Raw genomic sequence first — 10968 nt, forward strand, 5'->3', positions numbered from 1 at the left:
ATAACTGAAAGTTCGTAACCTTTGACCAATCTCTCCCCCTTTCCTCCATCCTAGTCCCTGGCAATCACCACTGTGCTCTCTGCTTTTATAAATTCAACTTTTTAAGATTTTACAGATAAGTGAGATTATAAGGTATTTGTCTCCTGTATCTGGTTTATTGCACTTAGCATAATGTCTTACAAGTTCATCCATGTTGTTGCTAATGTCAGGATTTCCTTCTTTTCTGTGGTTGAATAATATCACACACACACACACACGGAATATGCCAAATTTCCTTCTCTCTCTCTCTCTGCTTGCTTGCTTTCTTCCCTTCCTTCCTTCCTTCCTTCCTTCCTTCCTTCCTTCCTTCCTTCCTTCCTTCCTTCCTTCCTTCCTTCCTTCCTTCCTTCCTTCCTTCCTTCCTTCCTTCCTTTCTTTCTTTCTTTCTTTCTTTCTTTCTTTCTTTCTTTCTTTCTTTCTTTCCCTTCCCTTCCCTTCCCCTCCCTTCCCCTCCCTTCCCCTCCCTTCCCCTCCCTTCCCCTCCTTTCCCGTCCCCTCCCTTCCCCTCCCCTCTCCTCCCCTCCCCTCCCCTCCCCTCCCCTCTCCTCCCCTCCCCTCCCCTCCCCTCCCCTCTCCTCTCCTCCCCTCCCCTCCCCTCCCCTCTCCTCCCCTCTCCTCCCCTCCCCTCCCCTCCCCTCCCCTCTCCTCCCCTCCCCTCCCCTCCCCTCTCCTCCCCTCTCCTCCCCTCTCCTCTCCTCCCCTCCCCTCCCCTCCCCTCCCTTTCCTTTTTTCTCCCCCTGTTGCCCAGGCTGGAGTGCAGTGGTGCAATCATGACTCACCGCAGCCTTGAACTCCTGGGCTCAAGCAATCCTCCCACCTCAACCTCTCAAGTAGCTAGACCTACAGGCATGTGCTACCACATCTAACTAATTAAAACAAACAAACAAACCTTTTTTTAATAGAGATGGTATCTTGCTATGTGGCCCAGGCTACTTACAAACTCCTGGCCTCAAGTAATCCTCTGGCCTTGGCTTCCTAAAGTCGGGGGATTACCTGTGTGATTCAACGTGCCTAGCCACCACATTTTCATTATCCATTCATCTGTTGATAGGTACTTAGGTTGATTCTATATCTTGGCTACTGTGAATAATATTGCAATGGACATGGGGTGCAGATATCTCTTTGAGAGACTGATTTAAATTCTTCTGGATATAAACCCAGAAATGAGATTGCTGAATTCTATGGTTGTTATATTGCAGGGGCTTCATTGTCTGGGGAAATACCCGATGTTTGTTGTCTCACACTAAGGAGAACAAAGACATGGACGCACAAACACGTGGAGTGGAAAGTTCAATAGGCATAAGAAAGAAGAGAGAGAGAGAAAGAGAGCTTCCTCATGCAGAGGAAGGGGGCGTCCAAGTGGATTTCCAGGTTTGGGGCAAGATGTGGTTGATTTTATAGAGGTGCTTGAGGAGTCAGTATTTGATTTACATAGGGCTCAGGGGATTTATTTGACCAGATGTGCCATTTATATAGCCTGTGAAAAAATAGGCTGTCCCACTTAAATCTTTTATTATGCAAATGGAGCCTTTACCTGACCAGCACCATGACACCCATACACGTGGCAACACGGAAAAGGGAAGAAGGAATTGCCATGTTGGATATACCTGTCGTCTGGCATAGCTGCTGGCATTTACCTATGCAAGCTTCCAGCTTGCTTATCTATGCTTGCAACTTGATTTTTCAGGCTGCTTTTTATTAGAAAAGAAATGATTTTGGGGCTGTTTTTTATTAAAGGAAAATTCCCACTGAGAATTCTTTCACCCTCACTAACTGCCTAAATAATTTATTTTTAACCTGTGTATCAATTGTAAGACACCATGAATTTCTCTGAGTTTCTCTTCAAAGATTTAGCCTGCTAACTTCCTTGTCCTTTGTTTTCAAACTCAACTTTCTTGTTCCTCCTTGCCCCTAGTTACTGCCTACCCACATCCCCTCAGCTCTAATCAATAACTCACATCTGTTCCCTTAGTTACCTGAATCCTTTGTTCTTTGAAACTGCACATCTCACATGCTTTATCACTGTACCTCACGTTCCCCTTCCCTTCCATATTTAGAAAAATATTTGGAAGTAGCTAGTTGGGTCAGCTCAGATTGTGCGGCCTGACCCCAGCCCATGGGGGAGTGACACAGAGGTAAGTACTACTGTCAGAAATAAAAACTCGCTGCTCTCCTTTGTTCCCTGTGCTGTTGCCATCTTGATTGGCACAAGTGGCACCCTTCTGCAGGAGTGTATTGCCTTGCTGAGACAACTTTTGCCTGAGCGCTGGTTTCGCTTTGCAGCAATGAGCATTTTTTTTTTTTTTTTGAGACGGAGTCTTGCTCTGTCGCCCAGGCTGGAGTGCAGTGGCCGGATCTCCCCTCACTGCAAGCTCCGCCTCCCGGGTTTATGCCATTCTCCTGCCTCAGCCTCCCGAGTAGCTGGGACTACAGGCGCCCGCCACCTCGCCGGGCTAGTTTTTTGTATTTTTTAGTAGAGACGGGGTTTCACCGTGTTAGCCAGGATGGTCTCGATCTCCTGACCTCGTGATCCGCCCGTCTCGGCCTCCCAAAGTGCTGGGATTACAGGCTTGAGCCACCGCGCCCGGCCTTCCTAGAGCATTTTTATATCCAACACAATAATTTCAGTTTTTTGGCCAGGTGCAGTGGCTCATGCCTGTAATTTCAGCACTTTGGGAGGCCGAGGCGGGTGGATCATGAGGTCAGGAGTTAGAGACCAGCCTGGCCAATATGGTGAAACCCTGCCTCTACTAAAAGTACAAAAATTAGCCAGGTGTGGTGGCGGGCACCTGTAGTCCCAGCTACTTGGGAGGCTGAGGCAGAAGAATTGCTTGAACCGGTGAGGCAGATGATGCTGTGAGCTGAGACTGCACCACTGCACTCCAGCCTGGGTGACAGAGTGAGACTCTGTCTCAAAACAAACAAACAAACAAACAATAACAATAATAATAATAATTTCAGTTTTTTGAGGAGCCCCCATACTGTTGTCTATAAAGGCCGTGTTAATTTACATTCTCACAAACAGTGTGTAACTGTTCCCTTTTCTTTACATCTTTGCAATAGTTATCTTTACACTTTTTGCTAACAGCCATTCTAACAGGTGTGAGGTAATATCTCATTATGGTTTTAATTTACGTTTCTCTGATAATTAGTAATGTTGGGCATTTTTAAATATATCTGTTGGCCATTTGTATGTCTTCTTTTGAGAAATGTCTATTCACCTCAAAACCAAATTATTTGCCTTCATACTATTGAACTGTTTGAGTTCCTTATATATTTTGGATATTAATATTAACTGCTTATCAGATATATCATTTGCAAACATTTTCTCTCATTCTGTGGGTTGTCTCTTCACTTTGCTGATTGTATCCTTTCCTGTGTGGAAACTTTTTAACTTGATGTGATCCCATTTGTCCACGTTTGCTTTGGTTGCCTGTGCTTTGGGATATTGCTCAAGAAATTTTTGCTCAGAGCAATGTCCTGGACATTTTCCCCAATATTTTCTTGAGGTCTTAGATTTAACTCTTTAATCCACTTTCATTTGATGTTTGTATATGGTGAGAAATAGGGGTCTAGTATCATTGTTCTGTGTCTTCAATTGGTAATTCTTTGTTGTTGTTGTTGTTGTAGTATGTTTTGATTCCTTACTTTTTTCATTTTTTGCATTTACTATATGTTTCTATTTTGTGGTTACCATGAAGCTTACTTAAAACATTCTGTACTTGTAACAAACTATATTAAGCCGATAACAACTTAAGTTTAATGACACAAAAAAACTACACTTCGATGCTCCTGTCACTTCTATTTTATATTTCAGATGTCACAATTTACATCTTTTTAAATTGTGTATCCTTTAACAAATTATTGTAGCTGTTATTATTTTTAATAGTTTTGTCTTTAAACATTTATACTAAAGTTATGACTGGTTTACACAAACATTACAGAATTAGACTATTCTGAATTTGACAATGTACTTACTTTTACCTGTGAGTTTTATATTTTCATGTTTTTATGTTACTATTTAGTATCATTTTTTTCCAGCTTGAAGAGCTCTTCTTAGCATTTCCTTTGGCAGCTCTGGGGATGATTAACTCCATTAGCTTTTACCTTTCTGGGAAAGTATTTATATCTTCTTCATTCTAAAATATAGCTTTGCTGGTCATGATATTCTTAGTTGACAGTTTTTTTTCTCACTTTGAGTATGTCATCCCACTCTCTCTTGGCCTGCACATTTTCTGCTGAGAAGTGTGCTGCTAACCTTATGGGAAATCAGTAAAATGTGATATGCTTCTTTTTCCTTGCTGCTTTTAGGATCCTCTCTTTGTTGGTTTGTTTTATAATTTGATTTCGTGTCTTGTGGTAGTCTTATTTGGATTGAATCTAATTAAAGACCTTGGATTCCCATGCACTTGCATATTTATATCTTTTCCCAGATTTGGAAGTTTTAAGCTATTATTCTTTATATAACCTTTCTATCCCTTTTTCTTTCTCTACACGTTATTTAAATTCTATAATGCTGAGGAAAGTTATCATTATGTTGTCCTATAAATCCCATACACTTTCTTCATTTCTTTTCATTTTTTCCTCCTTTGAGTGTATATTTTCAAATAACCTGTTTTCAATTTTAGAGGTTTTTATTGTTTGATTAATTCTGCCATTGACACTATTTCATTTTTATTCCATTCACTGTATTCTCCATTGTGTTTTTATTTCATTCATGTATTCTTCAGTTCTAGAATATCTTATTGATTTTTTAGGATTTCAATCTGTAGCTTTTTCATTTTTTATTTATTGTTTTCCTGATTTTGTCAAAAAATTTTTTCTTTGTCTTCTTTTGAGCTTTGCTGAGATTCCTTAAAAACAAATATTTTGAATTCTTTGGCCATTCAGAAATTTGTACGTTTGGGGTCAGCTACTGGGAAATTATTATATTCTTTTTGTGATGATATGTCTCCCTTGTTTTTCATGTTTCTTGTGGCCTTCTGTTAATGCTTGAATTTGCTTGCAAACCAGACTATACACTCAAAGTTTTCAAGGCTGTGAAATAATCCCCTCTGTCAGTCTGATTTCTGGGATGGTTTTGGTGGGGAAGGATCTTCTTTTATGGGAACATGCAAGGGTGCTGGCTATGCAGGGTGCAGCAATTCTGGCTCTGCTGAGGGTGCAGCAGCATAGTCTCTGTACAGCTATGTCAGCTGCAGTCAGTGTTGGTAAAGTTCACAGGGCAATGATCAATGATGTGAGTGCCTGCAGCAGCAGTGAGGGCTTTTGATATGATTGGTGTTTATGGCTGCTAAAAGTTCTCCTGAGATCTTTTTATTCCACTTGGGAAACCATGACCAAAGGGATGTCTCTTGCCACTGGGTTTGACTCATGGGCCTGCTCACACTGGCAGCAATACTGGTGCCTGATGAGCCACACCTGTAGAGTAGCCAGTGAGCCAAGGCTTAGAGCACTGGCATGTGTGGAAAGACCATGGCTCCGAGGTTCAGGGCAGCAAACGCACTGGTGCCCAGGGTTCAGGTACCCCTGCTGTTGTGTTGGTAATGATGTACAAGGCATGGGTGCTTATGAAGCAGGCAGGGAGCCATGGACCTGTGCAGAGCTATAGTAGCTCCAGGCTCCAGGTCATGCACTAGTACTGTATGGTGGCTGGGCTGATATCTGGTATGTAAAGACATGCATACAGACCTTAATTCTGGGGTGCAGAGTGTAAACTAACTTGCTATGGTGGTGGCTCTGATATCTGAGGCATGGGTAGATGTAGCACAGCCACAGAGCCAAGGTCTGGAATGCAGGCACTCATGGAGAAGCTGTAGTTTAGTGGTCAGGAACATATGTCAGGTTGAGAAGAGTGGTGGCTCTGGTTCTGGAGTGGCACAACGTTGGCTACTTCTTGAGGGTGTGTATGTGTGAAGCCAAGTCTTCCTATCTGGGGTTCCCTGGCAGGAATGGCTTTTGGTTACCTTGGTGTCAAAATGCCAAAGTTTTCTGCAGAGCAGGTCACTGGGACTGCGGTGTCTCCCATGATGTGCCTGATACCAGTGACCTTGGCTTTTCTCTTTGTATCTAGCCATTTCTAGGTGTTTCAGATACACTGATCTCACAAGTCATCCTGATGTGCGTACATTCCTCTTCTTTTTATTCTTCTTCTTGCAACTGTGTTGCTGCAGATTCTTAAATGAGCCCTTGAGCACTCTCTGGGTTATTTTGGTTTGTGGATTGCTGTCTATATGTGTTTTTTTGGGTGGTGGGGTGGGGAGATAAAGGCTGGCATCTCCTATTCTGCCATATTAATTATGTCATAGCTGGGAAAGTCTTTTAACCCCTCTGAAACTTGGCTACCTTATCTGTAAAGTGGCCATGATTATAGTGTTACTATCAGATGATAATATTATATCATAGTATTATTCTGGTAATTAAAACATGTTTTAATTCTGGCACATAAAAACTCTCAACAATATAGCTATCATTGAGGGATTTTCTGCCCCTTGAGTTCTAAGTAAATGTGACTCAATGTTCCCATTTCACAACACACAGAAGTTCAACTTATTATGGATAATTTTGCACAGTTTTAGGAAGTTTATGTCATTGTGGTCATCTGTGCCTCTGGGTTTCCGTTTTTAAGAATGAAAATAAAGTTCACCTCACTGACCTAGACTTGTTTTTTTTTTTAAAGAAAATAGTAAGTTGAAGAAATTTGTCTTTATGGACACATAGGTACCTTTAGGGAGGTAGGATAGAGGATAAGAGCCAAAAATATAATTTTCAGAACATGTTTAAGTTCTCAGATTAGATGTTAAGTGTTGTTTGATATTCAACAAGTTATTTGTACTTTCCGATTCTTATTTATCACATCTGCTATATGGACATAATAAATTTGTACTTTCACCAAAAACTTAGTAGAAAGTTAGTATGGTAATGTATGTAAAGTGCTGCATTTGAGTGCCTTTTACAGCTCAATGCTTGGTGGCTTTGAGCTGTACATAGGGTAAGGATCAGCAGCATCCCTCTGCTGAACGTTCAGGTAAGATTGAATTCAGGAATCTATCAATTGCCTGGTTGGTGGAAGTTTAAGTTCTTTGCCAGTGTTTCTGCAAATCCCAGAGGCTTGTAATCTTTTATGACCAATGCCTGCAAGCTTTTAATTCTGTTATTCTCCACATTGACCCATATGTGCAACTGAGTCCTTCTCCAGTTACTTACATAAGGCAGTCCCTGTGTGGTGTATGGTTTACTAAGGATGTTTGGAGTATGTTTGGCTGTTTATTTTGGGGGGAGTTCATACTTGCATGAAGGGCACATTTGTAACTGTTATACATATCCGCTGACCAACGTGTCTCTGGGAAGTTTCCGTGTTTACTTTAGCACTATGTAATCTCCAATTCACTCTAGCTGATTGACTCTTCTCTCCCATAAGTCCTCATTAGAGGGTACTGGAGAGGGTATTGGAGAGAAGCTTCTTATCTTCTGTGCAATTCTCATGACCATGGCCTTCTTTTGTGAACTTAATGTGGAAGGGCATCAAAATGACATGTTCATGAATCTTGCGTTTTCCCCTGAATAGCCTTTCAGAGCCTGAATTACCTTCCAACTCTGTGGGGTCCAACCATGCTTTAATTTTTATTCTTCTGTGAGATCTGGCTGTGCAGCTGAGATTTATGTCTTCTTTTTACCTTGTGAATTCTTACAGCAAATCCCTGTGCCAATGTTGAATTTTACCTGAGCCCTGTGCTCCTGGAAAACAGTGGCAGTTCAAGAAATCCCTCCACTCTTTTGTGTTCTGGAAAAGAAAGCACTTTGACCTACCCTCAATCTGAGTTGGCATATAACCCCTCCTTAATGACCCCGCTGGAACGTCAACTAATAAAATACCTTCTTTGACCAACTCTTCAGTCCTGCTACTGTTACTAGCTCATCCCACTTCTGCATATCTGTTTCTTTCTAGCCTCATTCTTGTTCACTTCTCTTTATGAAAGAAAATTCCTTTTCTGTCTGACATTTGACACTTTTGTTGGTCTCACAATTGAGACATTCTCCCTAGTGCAATAGTTCCCTTGCATTATTGCTATAGACCATTTCCCCCCTTTTGCAGTAATATCTCTCCTTACCTAAGACCAGATTGGATTTTTATTTGACACTTGTTACTTAAAAGTATGTGTGTTTCTCTGTACCTTGCAAACCTAAAACAATCTAATTAACAGGAAATTGCCCTCCAAATACTTGTATTGCCTGTGTTATTTTGTTTCCTTAGACCCTGCTGATCTTTGGCCTTCACATTGTTGACTTAAATCATGTAGCACATTATCTTTGTTTTTAAGTCCGGTAGGCTGGTGCATGGTGTATCAGAAGTAAAAATTTGTTGAAAGAGCAAATGAATTCACAAATCTCTGAGTTGCAAGATAATTCACGGACTAGCAGTGACTAATATTTCTCAGAACTCACAAATGAGCAAAAGTGTTTCTTTCCTACACAATTGGTTTTTCTGGTTAGAAGACTGTCTTAAGTCTGTTAAGGAAGAGAACTGACCCAGGAGTTGGAGGCATCTGCTACTAAGGTTACTGGAACTTAACACATACTTCCTGGGAAGACAGTGCAGTTGAGTTTGGGTCAAATGAAATTAATGAGAGACTTAAGGTACAGTCAGCTTTGCCAGGTGGGAAGCAGGAAGAATACTGAGATGCCATACTCTTAGGAACCTGACCTGACACTGATTCACTAAGAGTTATCTAACGGGATGATTTTATTTGTTGAGACTATGACAACAATAGAAGCCAGGCTTTAATCTTTGAGGAAATGCAGAGGAAGGAGTCACAGTTCTGACATTTATAATGGGAGAGAGAGACCTCGTTACTGAGGAGCCCCTGGGCTAATATGATGAAGCCACACACACACACACACACACACACAGTGGCTCAAAGACATTCAAGCAGCTTTACATTACTATACAAGAAAACCCAGCTGCATGAATAGGGATACTCAGGAGATTACAGTGATCTAACTTAGTTTGTAGGCATTATATTGAGGAGTAGCTTCAACACGTGCAATAAACATTCTTATATAAGGAATGAAAGGTCCTATCCTTTCATCATTGAAGGTCCTATCCTTTCAGAATCTAATAATCATTTCAGAATCACATACCCATTAATAACCTATAGTCCAGGGCAAGAGATCTGTGGTATTCTCCTAAGACTTCAGGTCTTTTATTGACATTTCATCCCGTGCATCAACTTTGCCAAACCCTGCTTCATGTCTTTGTTCCTCAGACAAATGGATAAATGGATAAATGGATTTAGCACTGTAGTCAGTATGGTGTAGATAATTGTTGCTATTAGATCCTTGACAGTATAGTTGGACAGGGGCTGAAAATACACATAGCTAATGCTTCCATAAAACAGGGTCACCACTGTGAGATGAGAGCCACAGGTAGAAAATGCTTTCAGCTTTCCAGCAACTGAAGGAATCTTTAGAACAGTCATGAGGATTCTTAAATAAGAGATGATGATACATGAAAAGGGGGTCATTATGACAGCCAAGCCTTCTGTCATTACAATGATTTCTTTGACAAAATGGGAGGAACAGGACAATTTTAGCACTGGTTGGTCATTGCAGAAAAAGTGCTGGATGACACTGGAGGCACTGAAGATGAGTTGATTAGTCAGAAGAATGCGCAGGAGGGAGTGAAAATGTGGAATGCAGAAGGAGGGAACCAGAAGCAGGACACAGCATCTGTGACTCACAATGGTGATGTAGTGGCCATGTAGCGGTCAACAGCCATGGCTCTAGCAGGTAACTGTCTGTGTTTCCAAAGGCTATGAAAAAGTACATCTGGGTCAGACACTCACCATAAGATATGATCTTTGTCTCTGACGAGAAGTTCACTGGCATCTTAGGGATAATGACTGTCACATAGCAAATGTCAACAAAAGACAGGACACTTAGAAAGAAATACATGGGTGTCTGGAGACGAGTGTCTGACTGGATGGCCAGGATGATGAGCAAGTTTCCTATCACTGTGACAAGGTAGATGGGGAGAAACACAGCAAAGAGAGGCTTCTGATCCTCAGGTCAAGAGGAGAGTCCGAGAAGGATGAATTCAGGGGGTCTTGTTAGTTTATTTCTTCCCATAGTTGTGGGTTCACCTAAAGAAAAACTAACACCGTATCAGATTCTTCCAACATCTGATACAATCTGTACAAAATTTTTCCTTTTGTTCTTCTTATCAGCAATTACAAAATTTAAAATGTTATAATTACCTGGATTGTGGTTTATTTCCATTAATGTAGGATATTTAGAAATTAATATATATTTTAATCTCCTTTCAGTCACCTGCTCTAAAGAAAAAAATTACAGGGAAACAGAAATGGGAAAGGGAGAAAAGAAGAGATATAGGGCAAGAGGAAGAAATGAGTGAAAGAGAATTCTCAGAAGGAGAGGAGGGGAATCCTGGAGAAATTATTCTCTTCTTTTTCTATATATATTTATTGTAGTTAATATGTGGTAGGATAAAGTTTCATCTCTCACTTAATTTCCAGGTGATGGAATAATGATTTCCCTTAGCGAATATTTCTCTCTGCATCAATTATTCTGGAGGCTGGCAATCATGTAAAAAGACATTGAAATACGAGATTACCCAACAGTTACTCTGTTTCCCTCATTTTTTAGTGAAACCTTATTTGAGTGAAAGGATAGGTACGAAGAGGCAAAAGATAGACAGAAATAACAGGATAGTAAAAACATTTCTTTCTTTCTTTCTTTTTTTTTTCTTGAGAAAGGTCTTGCTCTGTTGCCCAGGCTAGAGTGCAGTGGCACAATCTCAGCTCTGCAACCTCTGCCTCCTGGATGCAAGCGATTCTCCCGCCTTAGCCTCCTGAGTAGCTGGGATTACAGGCTTGTGCTACCACGCCCGGCTAATTTTTGTATTTTTAG

At 41.0% G+C, this 10968-nt stretch overlaps 1 pseudogene; it reads right to left on the bottom strand.

The window, feature by feature from the left end:
- Positions 1-9242: 9242 nt before the first annotated feature.
- Positions 9243-10317, bottom strand: LOC107127527 (olfactory receptor 1L1-like; annotated as a pseudogene).
- Between the last annotated feature and the right edge of the window lie 651 nt (positions 10318-10968).

This window comes from Macaca fascicularis, chromosome 15 (genome assembly GCF_037993035.2).
Source record: "Macaca fascicularis isolate 582-1 chromosome 15, T2T-MFA8v1.1".
Taxonomy (NCBI): Eukaryota; Metazoa; Chordata; class Mammalia; order Primates; family Cercopithecidae; genus Macaca; species Macaca fascicularis.